This window comes from Aquarana catesbeiana, linkage group LG02, assembly GCF_042186555.1.
Source record: "Aquarana catesbeiana isolate 2022-GZ linkage group LG02, ASM4218655v1, whole genome shotgun sequence".
In the NCBI taxonomy this organism is placed as follows: Eukaryota; Metazoa; Chordata; class Amphibia; order Anura; family Ranidae; genus Aquarana; species Aquarana catesbeiana.
This window is the reverse complement of record NC_133325.1, coordinates 188183428-188202221: the sequence shown is the minus strand read 5'-3', so window position 1 is coordinate 188202221 and position 18794 is coordinate 188183428.

Sequence of the window (18794 nt, the reverse complement as noted above, 5' to 3'; positions counted from 1 at the left end):
GAAAAGGGTGTTTTTACCCCAGGCAAAGATCAGCTCCATAAAGGAGCTGGTTCAGGTGGTCAGGGAGAAGAAGAATCCTTCTATTTTGCCTTTGCATGAGGTTGTTGGGAAAGATGGTGGCTTCGTTCAAAGCTGTTCCCTATGCTCAGTTTCATTTGAGTCTGTTGCAAAACAATATCCTTCTCCTTGGAACAAAAAGGTCCAAGCTCTAGATTTCCCAATGCGTCTGTCTCCTAAGGTGTGCCAGAACCTCAGTTGGTGGTGGATGCCCAAGAATCTGGGGAAGGGGAAATCCTCCATACCAGTTACCCGGAAAGTGGTAACAACAGATGCCAGCCTTTCAGGTTGGGGAGCAGTCTTGGAAGAAGCGACTGTCCAAGGGAAATGGTCCAGAATGAAGGACCTTGCCCATCAATATTCAAGAGATTCAGGCAGCACGCTTAGCCCTGAGGGCCTGGACATTCAGGTTGTGGAATTGTCCTGTCAGGATCCAATCCGACAATGCCACGGCAGTAGCCTATATTAATCACCAGGGGGGCACAAGAAGTCTTGTGGCCCAGAGAGAGGTGAACCATATCCTAACTTGGGCAGAAAATCATGTTCCTTGCCTATCGGCAGACTTCCAGGAATAGAAAATTGGCAGGTGGACTACTTGAGTCGCCAGCAGTTGTTCCCGGGAGAATGGTCCCTTCACCCCGATATCTTCCTGGCAATATGCTGGAGATGGGGGATCCCAGACGTAGGCCTGTTTGCGTCCAGGTTCAACAAGATCGACAACTTTTTGTCAAGAACAAAGGATCCGCTAGCATGTGGAACAGCTGCCTTAGTGGTCCCGTGGAATCAGTTTTCACTGATTTTCACTAATTTATGCATTCCCTCCTATTCTGCTGCTGCTTCCACGACTTCTTCGCAGGATCAAGCAGTAAGGGAAGTTGGTGATTCTTGTGGCCCAGAAGATCTTGGTATGCAGAGATCATAAAGATGGCGGTAGGGGACCCATGTCCGGACCTACTCTCGCAAGGTCCGGTATTCCATCCTACCTTACAAACGCTAAATTTAATGGTTTGGCTATTGAGACCCACATTCTGAAGAAGCGTGGGCTGTCAGGTTTAGTGGTATCTACCTTGATTAATGCAAGGAAGCCGGCCTCTAGAATTATATATGATAGAGTCTGGAAGGCATATGTTTCCTGGTGTGAATCCAGGGGTTGGCATCCCAGAAAGTATGTCATAGGTAGAATCCTTGACTTTCTGCAAATGGGGTTAGAGATGAAGCTCGCCTTGAGTACTATCAAAGGCCAGGTCTCGGCCTTATTGGTATTATTTCAACGACCACTTGTTTTGCATTCTTTGGTCCGTAGTTTTATACAGGGGATAACGCGGCTTAATCCACCAGTTAGGTTACCCCTGAACCCGAAATTAGTTCCGTCGGCATTAAAGAAACAGCCTTTTGAGCTGATACGACATATTCCCTTGGTCCTTTTGACAAGGAAACCAGTTTTTCTGGTAGCCATATCTTCTGCAAGAAGGGTATCAGAGTTGGCTGCTCTTTCTTGTAAAGAGCCATATTTAATTATTCACAAGGATAGAGTAGTATTGCATCCTCATTCTAACTTTCTACCAAAGGTAGTGTCAGGTTTTCAACTAAACCAGGATATTGTTCTACCTTCGTTTTTTCCAGAACAAAAAGTCGCTACATTCTCTTGATGTGGTGAGAGCAGTCAAAGTCTACTTGAAGGCGACTGCTCAGATTCGAAAAACAAATGTTTTGTTTGTGTTGTCTGAAGGTCCTAAAAGAGGACAGGCAGCATCGAAATCTACTATTTCTAAGTGGATTCGGCAAGTAATTGTTCAAGCTTATGGTTTGAAGAGGAAGATTCCACCTTTTCAAATCAAAGCACACTCCACCAGGGCTGTTAGTGCTTTATGGGCAGTGCATTACCAAGCCTCCATGGCTCAAATCTGCAAGGCCGCAACTTGGTCTTCAGTCCATACATTTACCAGATTCTATCAGGTGGATGTAAAAAGACATGAGGATATCGCCTTTGGGCGAAGTGTGCTGCAGGCAACAGTATAAGTCCTCTGGTCTGATGGTGCCCTACTTTTGTTGTGTCGCCTTCCCTAAAATAGCATTGTTCCTGGACATTCAACATAGTAACTACTATGGCTCTGTGTCCCGTGATGTAGAAAATAAGATTTTTATAACAGCTTACCTGTAAAATCCTTTTCTTGGAGTACATCACGGGACACAGAGGTCCCTCCCCTCTTTTGATACACGTATATTGCTTTGCTACAAAAACTGAGGTACTTCCAGTAATGGGAGGGGTTATATAGGGAGTGAACTTCCTGTCTTAGGGTGTGCCAGTGTCCATCACCTAAAGGTGGCCTATATAACCTACATAATAACTACTATGGCTCTGTGTCCCGTGATGTACTCCAAGAAAAGGATTTTACAGGTAAGCTGTTATAAAAATCCTATTTTTCTACTTTTTGTTATAAAAAAAATTCAATAAACTGAATTTTAGTCATACATTTAGGCCAAAATGTATTCAGCCACATGTCTTTGGTAAAAAAAAGTCAATACGCGTATATTTATTGGTTTGCGCAAAAGTTATAGCATCTACAAATTCGGGTAAATTTTCTGGAATTTACGCAGCTTTTAGTTTATGACTGCCTATCTCATTTCTTGAGGTGCTAAATTGGCAGGGCAGTACAACCCCCCCCCCCCAAATGACCGCATTTTGGAAAGAAGACACCCCAAGGAAATTGCTGAGAGGCATGTTGAGCCCATTGAATATATTATTTTTTTGTCACTAGGGATTGAAAAATGGCAAAAAAAAATTAAAATTACACAAAGTTGTAAGTAAATGATATATTGCTCACACATGCCATGGTTATATGTGGAATTACACCCCAAAATACATTCTGCTGCTTCTCCTGAGTATGGGGATACCTCATGTGTGAGACTTTTTGGGAGCCTAGCTGCGTACAGGACCCCAAAAACCAAGCACCGCCTTCAGGCTTTCGGTGATTTCCCTTCCTCACTACCTATCACAGTTTTGGAGGCCATGAAATGACAAGATAGCACAACCCCCCAAATGACCCCATTTTGGAAAGAAAACACATCAAGCTATTTTCTGAGAGGCATGTTGAGTCCATGAAATATTTAATTTTTGCCACAAGTTTCAGGAAAATTACAATTTATTTATTTTTTTACACAAAGTTGTCACTAAATGATATATTGTTCAAACATGGCATGGTTATATGTGGAATTACACCCCAAAATACATTCTGATGCTTCTCCTGAGTATGGGGATACCACATGTGTGGGACTTTTTGGCAGTCTAACCGTGTACAGGACCCCGAAAACCAATCACTGCCTTCAGGCTTTCTAAGGGCGTATATTTTTGATTTCACTGCTCACTGCCTATCACAGTTTCGGAGGCCATGAAATGCCCAGATAGCACAAAATCCCCCTCAAATCACCCCATTTTGGAAAGTAGAAACCCCATGTGTATTGAGTATTTCACAGATCTCACTTTTTGTCATAAAGTTTTGAAAATTGGAAAAAGAAAAAAAAAATACATTTTTCTTTTCTTTCTTCATTTTCAAAAATAAATGAGATCTGCAAAATACTTACCATGCCTCTTAGCAAATACCTTGGGGTTTACTTTCCAAAATCAGGTCATTGGTGGTGGTGGTGGGGGGGTTGTGCTATCTGGACATTTCAGGGTCTCCGTAACTGTGATAGGTAGTGAGGAGTAAAATCACAATTTTAGAAAGCTTGAAGGCGGTGCTTGGTTTTGGGGTCCTGTACGCGGCTAGGCTCCTAAAAAGTCTCACACATGTGGTATCCCTGTACACAGGAGAAGCAGCAGAATGTATTTTGGGGTGTAATTCCACATATAACCATGCCATGTTTGAACAATATATCATTTAGTGACAACTTTGTGAAATAAATAAATTGTAATTTTCCTGAAACTTGTGGCAAAATATCAAATATTCCATGGACACAGCATGCCTCTCAGCAAAAAGCTTGAAGTGTCTTCTTTCCAAAATAGGGTAATTTGTGGGGGTTTTGTGCTATCTTGACATTTCAGGGCCTCCGAAATTGTGATAGGTAGTGAGGAAGTGAAATCACCATTTTATGCCCTTAAAAAGCCTGAAGGCGGTGATTGGTTTTGGAGTTTTTTATTTTTTGCTAATAAAATTAAAAAGACCAAAAGTTTTCTGTTATAAAATTTTGTAAATAAATAAGTTTTCTCCTTCACTGTTGTGCACTGGTGAGGCTGCACTGATGGGCACTTATGAAGAGGCACTAATATGCAGCACTGATGGACACTGATAGGCAGCACTGATGGGTGGCACTGATGGGCACCCTTTATGGGCACTGATAGCCATCAATGATGGGCACTGTGTCAGGGTTGGGCTCAGCCCTTTCTTCTCTGAGCTAATTGGCTCCTATCACTCCACAGTGACTCACCTGTTGATGATATCCGTCTTGTCAGTCCTTCCTACTTAAGCCATCCAGCCCAAATGATCTCTGCCTTTGCCTTGGTCACATCTCTAGAGACGCTCTCCTGTGTTCCTGTTAAAGACTTGCTTGGCTGACATTCCTTCTGGCTCCAGATCCTGCTTGCTGTTCTACTTCGCTCATCTCTGGCTCCCTGACTATCCGTTCCAGTTCCTGAACTCTGGTTATGTTTTGACGACGTTTACTCTGTTTACCTTTTAATTATTATTAAACAAGTGAGACTGTACTTCTGTCTCAGTCTGATTCATGGTTTCTGGCAGTAGGCAAAGGCCATGAATTCAGAAGATGCAGTCAATACACTTGTTGGTATTTTTTCCAGATTGGATGAGCAGGATCACCGCATGGATCAGTTTGCCATGGCATTACAAACGTTCCTGAGTCGCACGGCTCACCTGCAATCTCCCACTGTGGCTGCTCCTGTAAAACCTGTGTTGCAGGCCGTCCCTGCTGCTGCTCCAGTCTCTGTGCAGGCACCTGCCTTGAATATTACCTCTATAAGAGGTATGTCTGGTTCCGCTCTGCTTCCCCAGCGATTTGGGGCGATCCAGTTCAATGCAGAGGGTTTCTCAACCAGGTTGAGATATACTTTGAGATGCTGCCCCAGGCATTTCCCACAGACAGAAGCAAAGTAGGTTTCGTGATATCTTTGCTTTCTGAGAGAGACTTGGCCTGGGTAAACCCTCTATAGGAGACGCAAAAACCTGTTGTCTTGAGTTACCCTGAGTTTTTGGCTTCCTTTAAAAGGGTACTTGATGTTCCCGCACGCTCTGCTTCTGCTGCCAAGTGCCTCATGTCCATCAAACAGAGTACGAGAACTGTTGCCGATCAGGACATTGAATTCCGTACTCTAGCAGCAGAGGCTGCTTGGAATAATGAGGCCCTCGTGGCTGCTTTTTCTCATGGTCTCTTGGATACCATCAAGGATGAGATAGCAACCCGAGATATACCCACTGAGGTGGAGAAGTTGATCACGTTTGCCATGCTCATTGACTCCAGACTCAGAGAAAGACTCTCTTTTAAGGAGCGCTTGTGGAAGCCTCCTGTATATTTGTCTCCAAGCTTGGCAGTCCCAACCTACCTTGCCTCCCTCATCTCCCATGCCTCCTGGTACCGAGTCGGTCAGTGAAGATGAACCCATGCACTTGGGCTTAACGCGTCTCTCTGCAGATGAGAGAACCCTTAGGAGGAGGGAGAGATTGTGCCTTTATTGTGGCCAGTCAGGTCACTTTTTTAAGTCGTGTCCTACCCATCCAGGGAACGCCCGAACGTTAAGGTCCTGTTACGGACAGACCTTAGGTGGCATTGTTTCATCCCCAGTTATCCACAAGGATAAGCCAATGGTTTTGGTTACCCTTTCTTGGGCTGAGTCGTCCGTCGAGATACAGGCTCTAATCGAATCTGGGGCTGCAGGCCTGTTCATTGATGCTGCCTTTGTATCGAAGCACTTGATTCCGCTGCAGCTGCGTGACACTCTACTTGCCATTGAGGCTCTTGACGAGAGACCTCTACAGCCTGCCCATGTGACTCATGAGACTGTTTTGTTGTCCATGGCCGTAGGAGCTCTTCACCATGATCCAATTCCAAGTTATTTCCTCAAATAAGTTTCCGCTGGTTATTGGTTATCCTTGGTTACAGAGGCACAACCCCTCTTTTGATTGGCTCTGTGCTGAGGTTCTCTCCTGGTTGCCACAATGCAGTAAGACATGCTTCCAGAAGGTAGTCAAGTTCCTGTGCACTCCTCTCTCCTCCCTGCCGTAGGAGTACTGCGATTTTAGCGATGTCTTTGACAAAGGTCAAGCCTAGTCTACGTGCTGATGTAACTGCCTTCCTAGCTGCCTGTTCCACGTGTGCTCAGAGTAAGACTCCACAACACCTTCCAGTGGGCCGCCTACAACCCATACCCAATGGAGAGAGGCCCTGGACCCACCTGTCTATGGATTTCATTGTGGAGTTACCCAGGGCAACACAGTTATCCTTATGGTGGTTGACCGGTTCTCGGAAATATCTCATTGTATTCCACTTAAGAAGCTGCCCACATCTAAGAAACTGGCTTCCATTTTTGCTTGTGAGATCTTTCGCTTACAATGGGCTACTAGAGGTGATTGTCTCGGAAAGGGGTAATTAGTTTGTGTCCCGTTCTGGCAAGCCTTTTGTGCACAGTTGGGAATTCAGCTTGCTTTCCCCTATGCGTATCTCAAATGTATTTCATGTCTCCTTATTAAAACCTTTGGTCTGCAACCGCTTTACCACCTCATTGTTGACTCTCATAGGTTCCGTGGGCGCATACAGTACCTGGTGCATTGGAAAGGGTATGATCCGTAGGTACGCTCTTGGGTCTCATCCTCGGACGTACATGCCCCTGTCCTTGTCCGTGATTTCCATAGATGTTTTCCCCTCAAGCCTGGTGGTCCTCCGAGGGGAGGGGTAATTTAGGAGGGGATACTGTCAGGGCTGGGCTCAGCACTTCCTTCTCTGAGCTGGCTGCTCAGCTGTTGGCCAATTGCCAGCTCCTATCTCTCCACAGAGACTCACCTGTTGATGATATCCTGTTCATCAGTCCTGCCTACTTAAGCTGTCCAGCCCAGATGATCTCTGCTTTCGCCTTGGTCACATCTCTAGAGACACTCTCCTGAGTTCCTGTTAAAGATTTGTTTGTCTGACATTCCTTCTGGTTCCAGATCCTACTTGCTGTTCTACTACGCTCATCTCTGGCTCCCTGACGTTTTGGCTTGTCTGACTATCCGTTCTGGTTCCTGAACTCTGGCTATGTTTTGACTACATTTACTATGTTTACCTTTTTTATTATTATTTTTATTAAACAAGTGAGATTTAACTGTACTTCTGTCTCAGTCTGATTCATGGTTTCTGACACACTGATAGGCGGCACTGATAGGCAGCACTGATGAGAAGGCACTGACAGGCATCACTGATGGGCACTGATTGGCATCATTGGTGGGCATCACTGTTGGGCACTAGGAGCAATCGCTGATGGGGCTGCACAGATTATCAGTGCAGACCCCCTCGTCAGGAAAGCCGCTTATCGGCTCTCCTCTACTCACGGCTGTCAGTGTGAATAGAGGGTTGCCAAAAACCAGCACTTCCTAGTTACACTGAGATCAGCTATGATTGGACACAGCTGATCACATGATAAAGAGCCTACATCATAGGCTCTTTACCGTGATCGGAGATGCGGTGTGTGCGAGCGACACACCGCACCACCAATCACAACGCTGCAGCCCCTGGGGGAGCTTGCGAGCGGCTTGTTCTGAAGTACATCATATGACGTCCAGTCAGAACGGGAAAGTCTTAACCACTTCTCACACGGCCAATAGCAAAATTGAGAAGTGGTTAAGAACATTTTTTTTTTTTTTGCATATTACATGAAATTAAACATAGCAAATCAAAAACAAAAAATATAAAAACAATGAAGATAACAACCTCCCTTTAAAAACAACAAAACCCACCATTACAGGGACACACAGTACAATAAGACAAAAATAACCCATGACCAGTGATGTGCACTCCTCACTCAGGACAATCCTGTAGGATAAGACATCATTGCATACCCACCCTCGCCAAATCTACAGTTAGGTCCATATATGTTTGGACACAGGCACAATTTTGTTTTTTTTTCAGGTATTTACCAAAACATATTCAAGCTATAGTTATATAATGGATATGGGCTGAAAGTGCACACTCTCAGGTTTAGTTTGAGGGTATGTACATCCAAATCGGAGGAAGGGTTTAGGAATTACAGCTCTTAAGAATAGCCACCCCCCCTTTTTTCAAGGGACCAAAAATAATTGGACGATTGAATCAAAAGCTGTTTCATGGCCAGGTGTGGGCTACTCCTTTGTTATTTCTTCATCAGTTAAGCAGGTAAAAGGTCTGGAGTTGTTTATAAGTGTTGTATTTGCATTTGAAATCGATTGCTGTGAACCTACATCATGCGTTCAAAGGAGCTGTCCATACAAGTGAAACAGGCCATTCTAAGGCTTCAAAAACTAAACAAATCCATCAGAGAGATAGCAGCAACATTAGGAGTGGCCAAATCAACAGTTTGGTACGTTCTGAGGAAAGAAGAATGGACTGGTGAGCTCAGCAACATAAGGAGGCCTGGATATCCACGGAAGACAAGAGTGATGGATGATCGCAGGATCCTCTCTATGGTAAAGAAAAAGCCATTCACAACATCCAGACAAGTGAAGGACACTCTCCAGGAGGTGGGCGTATCATTGTCAAAGTCTACAATCAAAAGAAGACTTCACGAGAGCAAATACAGAGGGTTCATCACAAGGTGCAAACCATTCATAAGCCTGAAGAATAGAAAGCCAGATTAGACTTGGCCAAAAAACATCTAAAAGAGCCAGACCAGTTCTGGAAAAGCATTCTTTGGACGGATGAAACTAAGATTAATCTGTACCAGAATGATGGGGAGAAAAAAGTGTGGAAAAGACTTGGAACAGCTCATCATTCAAAGCACACGTCATCTGTAAAACATGGTGAAGGCAGTGTAGTGGCACAGGCATGCATGGCTTCCAGTGGCACTGGGTCATTGGTGTTTAACCACTTGACCACTGGGCACCTAACCAGACCAATTTTCAGCTTTCAGTGCTCTCACATTTTTAATGACAATTACTCAGTCAGGCAACATGCTACCCATATGAATTTTCTGTCCTTTTTTTCACACAAATAGAGCTTTCTTTTGATCGCCACTGGGTTTTTTATTTTTGCGCTATAAATGAAAAAAGACCGAAAAATTTGTAAAAAAAAAAGCATTTTTCTTTGTTTCGGTTTTAAAATTTAGCAAATTAGTCATTTTTCTTCATAAATTTTGGCCAAAATGTATACTACCACATATCTTTGGTAAAAAATAATCCAAATCAGTGTATATTATTTGGTCTGTGAAAGTTATAGAGTCTACAAGCTATGGTGCCAATCACTGAAAATTGATCTCACCTGATCACACCTAATGTACTGATGAGCCACGGACGCCCTCTCAGAATAAGGCGACCGCGCTGTAGCCGTCTTTCAGCTATGGCCTGGTCGGCATGAGGTTATTGATGATGTGACAGAAAACAGAAACAGCCTGATGAATTCTGCAGTGTTTAGAGATATACTGTCAGCCCAGATTCAGCCAAATGCAGCAAAGTTGATTGGACGGTGCTTCACAGTACAGATGGACAATGATCCAAAATTCACTGCAAAAGCAACCCAGGAGCTTTTGAAGGAAAAGAAGTGGAATATTCTGCAATGGCTGAGTCAATCACCTGATCTCAACCCAATTGAGCATGTATTTCACTTGCTGAAGGCAAAACTAAGGGCAGAAAGACCCCCAAAGAACTGAAGACAGCAGCAGTTAGAGTCTGGCAAAGCATCAGAAAGGAAGAAATCCAGTCTTTGGTTAATGTCCATGGGTTCAAGACTTCAGGCAGTCATTGCCAGTAAAGGATTCTTAACAAAATATAAAAAATGAACATTTTATTTATGATTATATTAATTTGTCCAATTACATTTGAGCCCCTGAAAATGGGGTAACTATGTATAAATGGTTGCAGTTCCTAAAATTTGTTCATAATATCTATGTTTAACCCCTTGAATTAAAGCTGAAAGCCTGCACTTCAAATTCATTTGGATTGTTTCATTTAATTCTGGTGGCATACAGAGCCAAAAATAGGAAAATTGTGCCTATGTCCAAATTTATATGGACCTAACTGTATGTATAAAAATTGGAGCTTGAGGATCTAGGCCTGCTAATCTACATTGGGGAGCCCAAACCTGTAGATAAATATGTCAGGTAAGCATTTGTAGGCCCAACTAAGAACAAAACAACTAAGAACAAAAACATTACATGAGCCCAGAGGCAAACAGGGGAATTAGACAAGATCCACTCTAGGAAGCACCTTAAACGCTTGCGGACCGCCGCACACCGATATACGTCCTAACTTTGAAGAGGAATATTGTTGTTATGGTAGCAGCTAGCTGCCATAACCCCAGTATCCTCTTCTTCTGCCAGAGGTCCGCTTTCCGATAAGAGTGGTCTCTGCGGCGGATTCCCCCCCTCCCGCCACGCTCCGGTGCCCTCCGCCGCTTACTGGAGCCGTCAGCAGCGGCGGAGGCAATCGGATGTTTCCCCTTGCTTGACATGGAGACGAGTGAGGGGAAGATGGCCCCCACCCGTCTCTAGAACATTGCAGGGCGGAAGCGACATCACAACGTCACTTCCGCCCATAGCTCTTTAAGGGCCATTTTTTTAAATTATTTTTTTAAATGACTTTTTTTTATTATTGCATTTTAGTGTAAATATTAGATATGAGGTCTTTTTGACCCCAGATCTCATATTTAAGAGGTCCTGTCATGCTTTTTTTCTAATACAAGAAATGTTTGCACTCTTTGTAATAGGAATAAAAGTGACACAATTTTTTTTAAAAAAGAACAGTGTAAAAATAAAAAATAAAAGGTAAAATAAATAAGAACATTTTTTTTTAAATGCGCCCCGCGAACACAAGAAGCGAACACATACCTGAGTAGCGCCCGCATATGAAAATGGTGTTCAAACCACACATGTGAGATATTGCCGCGATCGATAGAGCGAGAGCAATAATTCCAGCCCTAGACCTCCTCTGTAACTCAAAACATGCAACCTATAGAATTTTTTTAAACGTCGCCTATGGAGATTTTTAAGGGTAAAAGTTTGTCGCCATTCCACGAGCGGGCGCAATTTTGAAGCGTGACATGTTGGGTATCAATTTACTCGGCGTAACATTATCTTTCACAATATGAAAAAAAAATTGGCTAACTTTACTGTTGTCTTATTTTGTAATTCAAAAAACTGTATTTTTTCCAAAAAAAGTGTGCTTGTAAGACAGCTGCACAAATACGGTGTGACAGAAAGTATTGCAACGACCGCCATTTTATTCTCTAAGATGTTAGAAAAAAAATGTATAATGTTTGGGGGTTCTAAGTAATTTTCTAACAAAAAAAAAACCAGTTTTTAACTTGTAAACAACAAATCTCAAAAAGAGACTCGGTCCTTAAGTGGTTAAATACTGATGCTCAGTCAGAGACAGTAGAGGAGGAAGAGAGCTTGCTACCCATATGAATTTTTTGTCCTTTTTTTCACACAAATAGAGCTTTCTTTTGATCGCCACTGGGTTTTTTATTTTTGCGCTATAAATGAAAAAAGACCGAAAAATTTGTAAAAAAAAAAAGCATTTTTCTTTGTTTCGGTTTTAAAATTTAGCAAATTAGTCATTTTTCTTCATAAATTTTGGCCAAAATGTATACTACCACATATCTTTGGTAAAAAATAATCCAAATCAGTGTATATTATTTGGTCTGTGAAAGTTATAGAGTCTACAAGCTATGGTGCCAATCACTGAAAATTGATCTCACCTGATCACACCTAATGTACTGACGTCCTATCTCATTTCTTGAGACACTAACAACCCAGGAAAGTACAAATACCCCCCAAATGACCCCTTTTTGGAAAGTAGACAATCCAAGGTATTTAGTAAGTGGCATTGTGAGTTTTGTTGTTATTTTTTCCCCACAATTCTTTGCAACATGAAGATTTTCTTTTCTTTTTTTTTTTCCACAGAAATGTCATATTAACCGATTATTTCTCTCACATAGCATATGCATACCACAAATTATAGCCCAAAACACATTCTACTACTCCTCCTGAGTATGGCGATACCACACGTATGAGACTTTTACACAGCGTGGCCACATACAGAGACCCAACATGCAGGGAGCAACGTCAAGCATTCTAGGGACATAAATTACACATTTCATTTTTTGACTACCTCTTACACTTTTGAAGGCCCTGGAGCACCAGGACAATGGAAACGTCCACAAAACCCCATTTTGGAAAGTAAACACCCCAACGTATATTCTATAAGGCATAATGAGTCTTTTGAACATTTTTTTCCCACAAGTTTTTTGAAAACGTGGAAAGAAAATGAAAACGCTTTTTTTACAGAAACTTGTCCATTTATAAGATATTTCTAACACATAGCATGTACATAGCAAAAATGACACCCCAATATATATTCTGCTACTCCTCTTGAGTATGGCGATACCACATGTGGGAGACTTTTCCACAGCCTGGTCACATACAGAGGCCCAACATGCAGGGAGCACCATCAGGGACATACATTTCAAATATAATTTGACTACCTATTACATTTTTGTGATTCACTGATGGGCACTGTAGTGGCAAGGATGTGGCATGGATGAGAACTGATGTGGCACGGATGAGCACTGATGTGGCATGGATGAGCACAGATGAGGCATGGATGAACATGAATGAGCCATAGATGGGCATGGATGAGCACGGATGGAGCATGGATAAACATGGATGAGCATGGATGAGCACGGATGGCGCACAGATGAGCCAGGGATGGATGGAGTATGGATGAGCACGGATGGATGGAGCGCGGATGAGCCAGGGATGAATGGAGCATGGATGAGCCAGGAATAGATGGAGCATGGATGAGCACTGATGGAGCATGGATGAGCATGGATTGAGCATGGATGAGCATGGATTGAGCATGGATGAGCACGGATGGCACACAGATAAGCCAGGGATGGATGGAGCATGGATGAGCACAGATGGAGCGTGGATGAGCCAGGGATGAACGGAGCATGGATGAGCCAGGGTTAGATGGAGCATGGATGAGCCAGGGATGGATGCAGCATAGATGAGCCAGGGATGGATGGAGCATGGATGAGCACAGATTGAGCATGGATGAGCCAGGGATGGATGGAGCACAGATGAGCCAGGGATGGTTGGAGAATGGATGAGCACGGATGGATGGAGCACGGATGAGCCAGGGATGGATGGAGCACGGATGAGCACAGATAAATGGATCACGGATGAGCCAGAGATGGATGGAGCATGGATGAGCCAGGGATGGAGCATGGATGAACACAGATGAGCCAGGGATGGATGGAGCATGGATGAGCACAGATTGAGCACGGATGAGCCAGGGATGGATGGAGAATGGATGAGCACGGATGGATGGAGCACGGATGAGCCAGGGATGGATGGAGAATGGATGAGCACAGATGGATGGAGCACGGATGAGCACGGATGGATGGAGCACGGATGAGCCAGGAATGAATGTAGCATGGATGAGCCAGGGATGGATGGAGCATGGATGAGCACAGATGAGCCAAGGATGGATGGAGCATGGATGAGCACGGATTGAGCATGAATGGAGCATGGATGGAACATGGATGAGCCACGGACGCCCTCTCAGAATAAGGCGACCGCGCTGTAGCCGTCTTTCAGCTATGGCCCGGTCGGCATGAGGTTATTGATGATGTGACAGAAAACAGAAACAGCCTGATGAATTCTGCAGTGTTTAGAGATATACTGTCAGCCCAGATTCAGCCAAATGCAGCAAAGTTGATTGGACGGTGCTTCACAGTACAGATGGACAATGATCCAAAATTCACTGCAAAAGCAACCCAGGAGCTTTTGAAGGAAAAGAAGTGGAATATTCTGCAATGGCCGAGTCAATCACCTGATCTCAACCCAATTGAGCATGTATTTCACTTGCTGAAGGCAAAACTAAGGGCAGAAAGACCCCCAAAGAACTGAAGACAGCTGCAGTTAGAGCCTGGCAAAGCATCAGAAAGGAAGAAATCCAGTCTTTGGTTAATGTCCATGGGTTCAAGACTTCAGGCAGTCATTGCCAGTAAAGGATTCTTAACAAAATATAAAAAATGAACATTTTATTTATGATTATATTAATTTGTCCAATTACATTTGAGCCCCTGAAAATGGGGTAACTATGTATAAATGGTTGCAGTTCCTAAAATTTGTTCATAATATCTATGTTTAACCCCTTGAATTAAAGCTGAAAGCCTGCACTTCAAATTCATTTGGATTGCTTAATTTAATTCTGGTGGCATACAGAGCCAAAAATAGGAAAATTGTGCCTATGTCCAAATTTATATGGACCTAACTGTATGTATAAAAATTGGAGCTTGAGGATCTAGGCCTGCTAATCTACATTGGGGAGCCCAAACCTGTAGATAAATATGTCAGGTAAGCATTTGTAGGCCCAACTAAGAACAAAACAACTAAGAACAAAAACATTACATGAGCCCAGAGGCAAACAGGGGAATTAGACAAGATCCACTCTAGGAAGCACCTTAAACGCTTGCGGACCGCCGCACACCGATATACGTCCTAACTTTGAAGAGGAATATTGTTGTTATGGTAGCAGCTAGCTGCCATAACCCCAGTATCCTCTTCTTCTGCCAGAGGTCCGCTTTCCGATAAGAGTGGTCTCTGCGGCGGATTCCCCCCCTCCCGCCACGCTCCGGTGCCCTCCGCCGCTTACTGGAGCCGTCAGCAGCGGCGGAGGCAATCGGATGTTTCCCCTTGCTTGACATGGAGACGAGTGAGGGGAAGATGGCCCCCACCCGTCTCTAGAACATTGCAGGGCGGAAGCGACATCACAACGTCACTTCCGCCCATAGCTCTTTAAGGGCCATTTTTTTAAATTATTTTTTTAAATGACTTTTTTTTATTATTGCATTTTAGTGTAAATATTAGATATGAGGTCTTTTTGACCCCAGATCTCATATTTAAGAGGTCCTGTCATGCTTTTTTTCTAATACAAGAAATGTTTGCACTCTTTGTAATAGGAATAAAAGTGACACAATTTTTTTTAAAAAAGAACAGTGTAAAAATAAAAAATAAAAGGTAAAATAAATAAGAACATTTTTTTTTAAATGCGCCCCGCGAACACAAGAAGCGAACACATACCTGAGTAGCGCCCGCATATGAAAATGGTGTTCAAACCACACATGTGAGATATTGCCGCGATCGATAGAGCGAGAGCAATAATTCCAGCCCTAGACCTCCTCTGTAACTCAAAACATGCAACCTATAGAATTTTTTTAAACGTCGCCTATGGAGATTTTTAAGGGTAAAAGTTTGTCGCCATTCCACGAGCGGGCGCAATTTTGAAGCGTGACATGTTGGGTATCAATTTACTCGGCGTAACATTATCTTTCACAATATGAAAAAAAAATTGGCTAACTTTACTGTTGTCTTATTTTGTAATTCAAAAAACTGTATTTTTTCCAAAAAAAGTGTGCTTGTAAGACAGCTGCACAAATACGGTGTGACAGAAAGTATTGCAACGACCGCCATTTTATTCTCTAAGATGTTAGAAAAAAAATGTATAATGTTTGGGGGTTCTAAGTAATTTTCTAACAAAAAAAAAACAGTTTTTAACTTGTAAACAACAAATCTCAAAAAGAGACTCGGTCCTTAAGTGGTTAAATACTGATGCTCAGTCAGAGACAGTAGAGGAGGAAGAGAGCTTGCTACCCATATGAATTTTTTGTCCTTTTTTTCACACAAATAGAGCTTTCTTTTGATCGCCACTGGGTTTTTTATTTTTGCGCTATAAATGAAAAAAGACCGAAAAATTTGTAAAAAAAAAAAGCATTTTTCTTTGTTTCGGTTTTAAAATTTAGCAAATTAGTCATTTTTCTTCATAAATTTTGGCCAAAATGTATACTACCACATATCTTTGGTAAAAAATAATCCAAATCAGTGTATATTATTTGGTCTGTGAAAGTTATAGAGTCTACAAGCTATGGTGCCAATCACTGAAAATTGATCTCACCTGATCACACCTAATGTACTGACGTCCTATCTCATTTCTTGAGACACTAACAACCCAGGAAAGTACAAATACCCCCCAAATGACCCCTTTTTGGAAAGTAGACAATCCAAGGTATTTAGTAAGTGGCATTGTGAGTTTTGTTGTTATTTTTTCCCCACAATTCTTTGCAACATGAAGATTTTCTTTTCTTTTTTTTTTTCCACAGAAATGTCATATTAACCGATTATTTCTCTCACATAGCATATGCATACCACAAATTATAGCCCAAAACACATTCTACTACTCCTCCTGAGTATGGCGATACCACACGTATGAGACTTTTACACAGCGTGGCCACATACAGAGACCCAACATGCAGGGAGCAACGTCAAGCATTCTAGGGACATAAATTACACATTTCATTTTTTGACTACCTCTTACACTTTTGAAGGCCCTGGAGCACCAGGACAATGGAAACGTCCACAAAACCCCATTTTGGAAAGTAAACACCCCAACGTATATTCTATAAGGCATAATGAGTCTTTTGAACATTTTTTTCCCACAAGTTTTTTGAAAACGTGGAAAGAAAATGAAAACGCTTTTTTTACAGAAACTTGTCCATTTATAAGATATTTCTAACACATAGCATGTACATAGCAAAAATGACACCCCAATATATATTCTGCTACTCCTCTTGAGTATGGCGATACCACATGTGGGAGACTTTTCCACAGCCTGGTCACATACAGAGGCCCAACATGCAGGGAGCACCATCAGGGACATACATTTCAAATATAATTTGACTACCTATTACATTTTTGTGATTCACTGATGGGCACTGTAGTGGCAAGGATGTGGCATGGATGAGAACTGATGTGGCACGGATGAGCACTGATGTGGCATGGATGAGCACAGATGAGGCATGGATGAACATGAATGAGCCATAGATGGGCATGGATGAGCACGGATGGAGCATGGATAAACATGGATGAGCATGGATGAGCACGGATGGCGCACAGATGAGCCAGGGATGGATGGAGTATGGATGAGCACGGATGGATGGAGCGCGGATAAACCAGGGATGAATGGAGCATGGATGAGCCAGGAATAGATGGAGCATGGATGAGCACCGATGGAGCATGGATGAGCATGGATTGAGCATGGATGAGCATGGATTGAGCATGGATGAGCACGGATGGCACACAGATAAGCCAGGGATGGATGGAGCATGGATGAGCACAGATGGAGCGTGGATGAGCCAGGGATGAACGGAGCATGGATGAGCCAGGGTTAGATGGAGCATGGATGAGCCAGGGATGGATGCAGCATAGATGAGCCAGGGATGGATGGAGCATGGATGAGCACAGATTGAGCATGGATGAGCCAGGGATGGATGGAGCACAGATGAGCCAGGGATGGTTGGAGAATGGATGAGCACGGATGGATGGAGCACGGATGAGCCAGGGATGGATGGAGCACGGATGAGCACAGATAAATGGATCACGGATGAGCCAGAGATGGATGGAGCATGGATGAGCCAGGGATGGAGCATGGATGAACACAGATGAGCCAGGGATGGATGGAGCATGGATGAGCACAGATTGAGCACGGATGAGCCAGGGATGGATGGAGAATGGATGAGCACGGATGGATGGAGCACGGATGAGCCAGGGATGGATGGAGAATGGATGAGCACAGATGGATGGAGCACGGATGAGCACGGATGGATGGAGCACGGATGAGCCAGGAATGAATGTAGCATGGATGAGCCAGGGATGGATGGAGCATGGATGAGCACAGATGAGCCAAGGATGGATGGAGCATGGATGAGCACGGATTGAGCATGAATGGAGCATGGATGGAACATGGATGAGCCACGGACGCCCTCTCAGAATAAGGCGACCGCGCTGTAGCCGTCTTTCAGCTATGGCCCGGTCGGCATGAGGTTATTGATGATGTGACAGAAAACAGAAACAGCCTGATGAATTCTGCAGTGTTTAGAGATATACTGTCAGCCCAGATTCAGCCAAATGCAGCAAAGTTGATTGGACGGTGCTTCACAGTACAGATGGACAATGATCCAAAATTCACTGCAAAAGCAACCCAGGAGCTTTTGAAGGAAAAGAAGTGGAATATTCTGCAATGGCCGAGTCAATCACCTGATCTCAACCCAATTGAGCATGTATTTCACTTGCTGAAGGCAAAACTAAGGGCAGAAAGACCCCCAAAGAACTGAAGACAGCTGCAGTTAGAGCCTGGCAAAGCATCAGAAAGGAAGAAATCCAGTCTTTGGTTAATGTCCATGGGTTCAAGACTTCAGGCAGTCATTGCCAGTAAAGGATTCTTAACAAAATATAAAAAATGAACATTTTATTTATGATTATATTAATTTGTCCAATTACATTTGAGCCCCTGAAAATGGGGTAACTATGTATAAATGGTTGCAGTTCCTAAAATTTGTTCATGATATCTATGTTTAACCCCTTGAATTAAAGCTGAAAGCCTGCACTTCAAATTCATTTGGATTGCTTAATTTAATTCTGGTGGCATACAGAGCCAAAAATAGGAAAATTGTGCCTATGTCCAAATTTATATGGACCTAACTGTATGTATAAAAATTGGAGC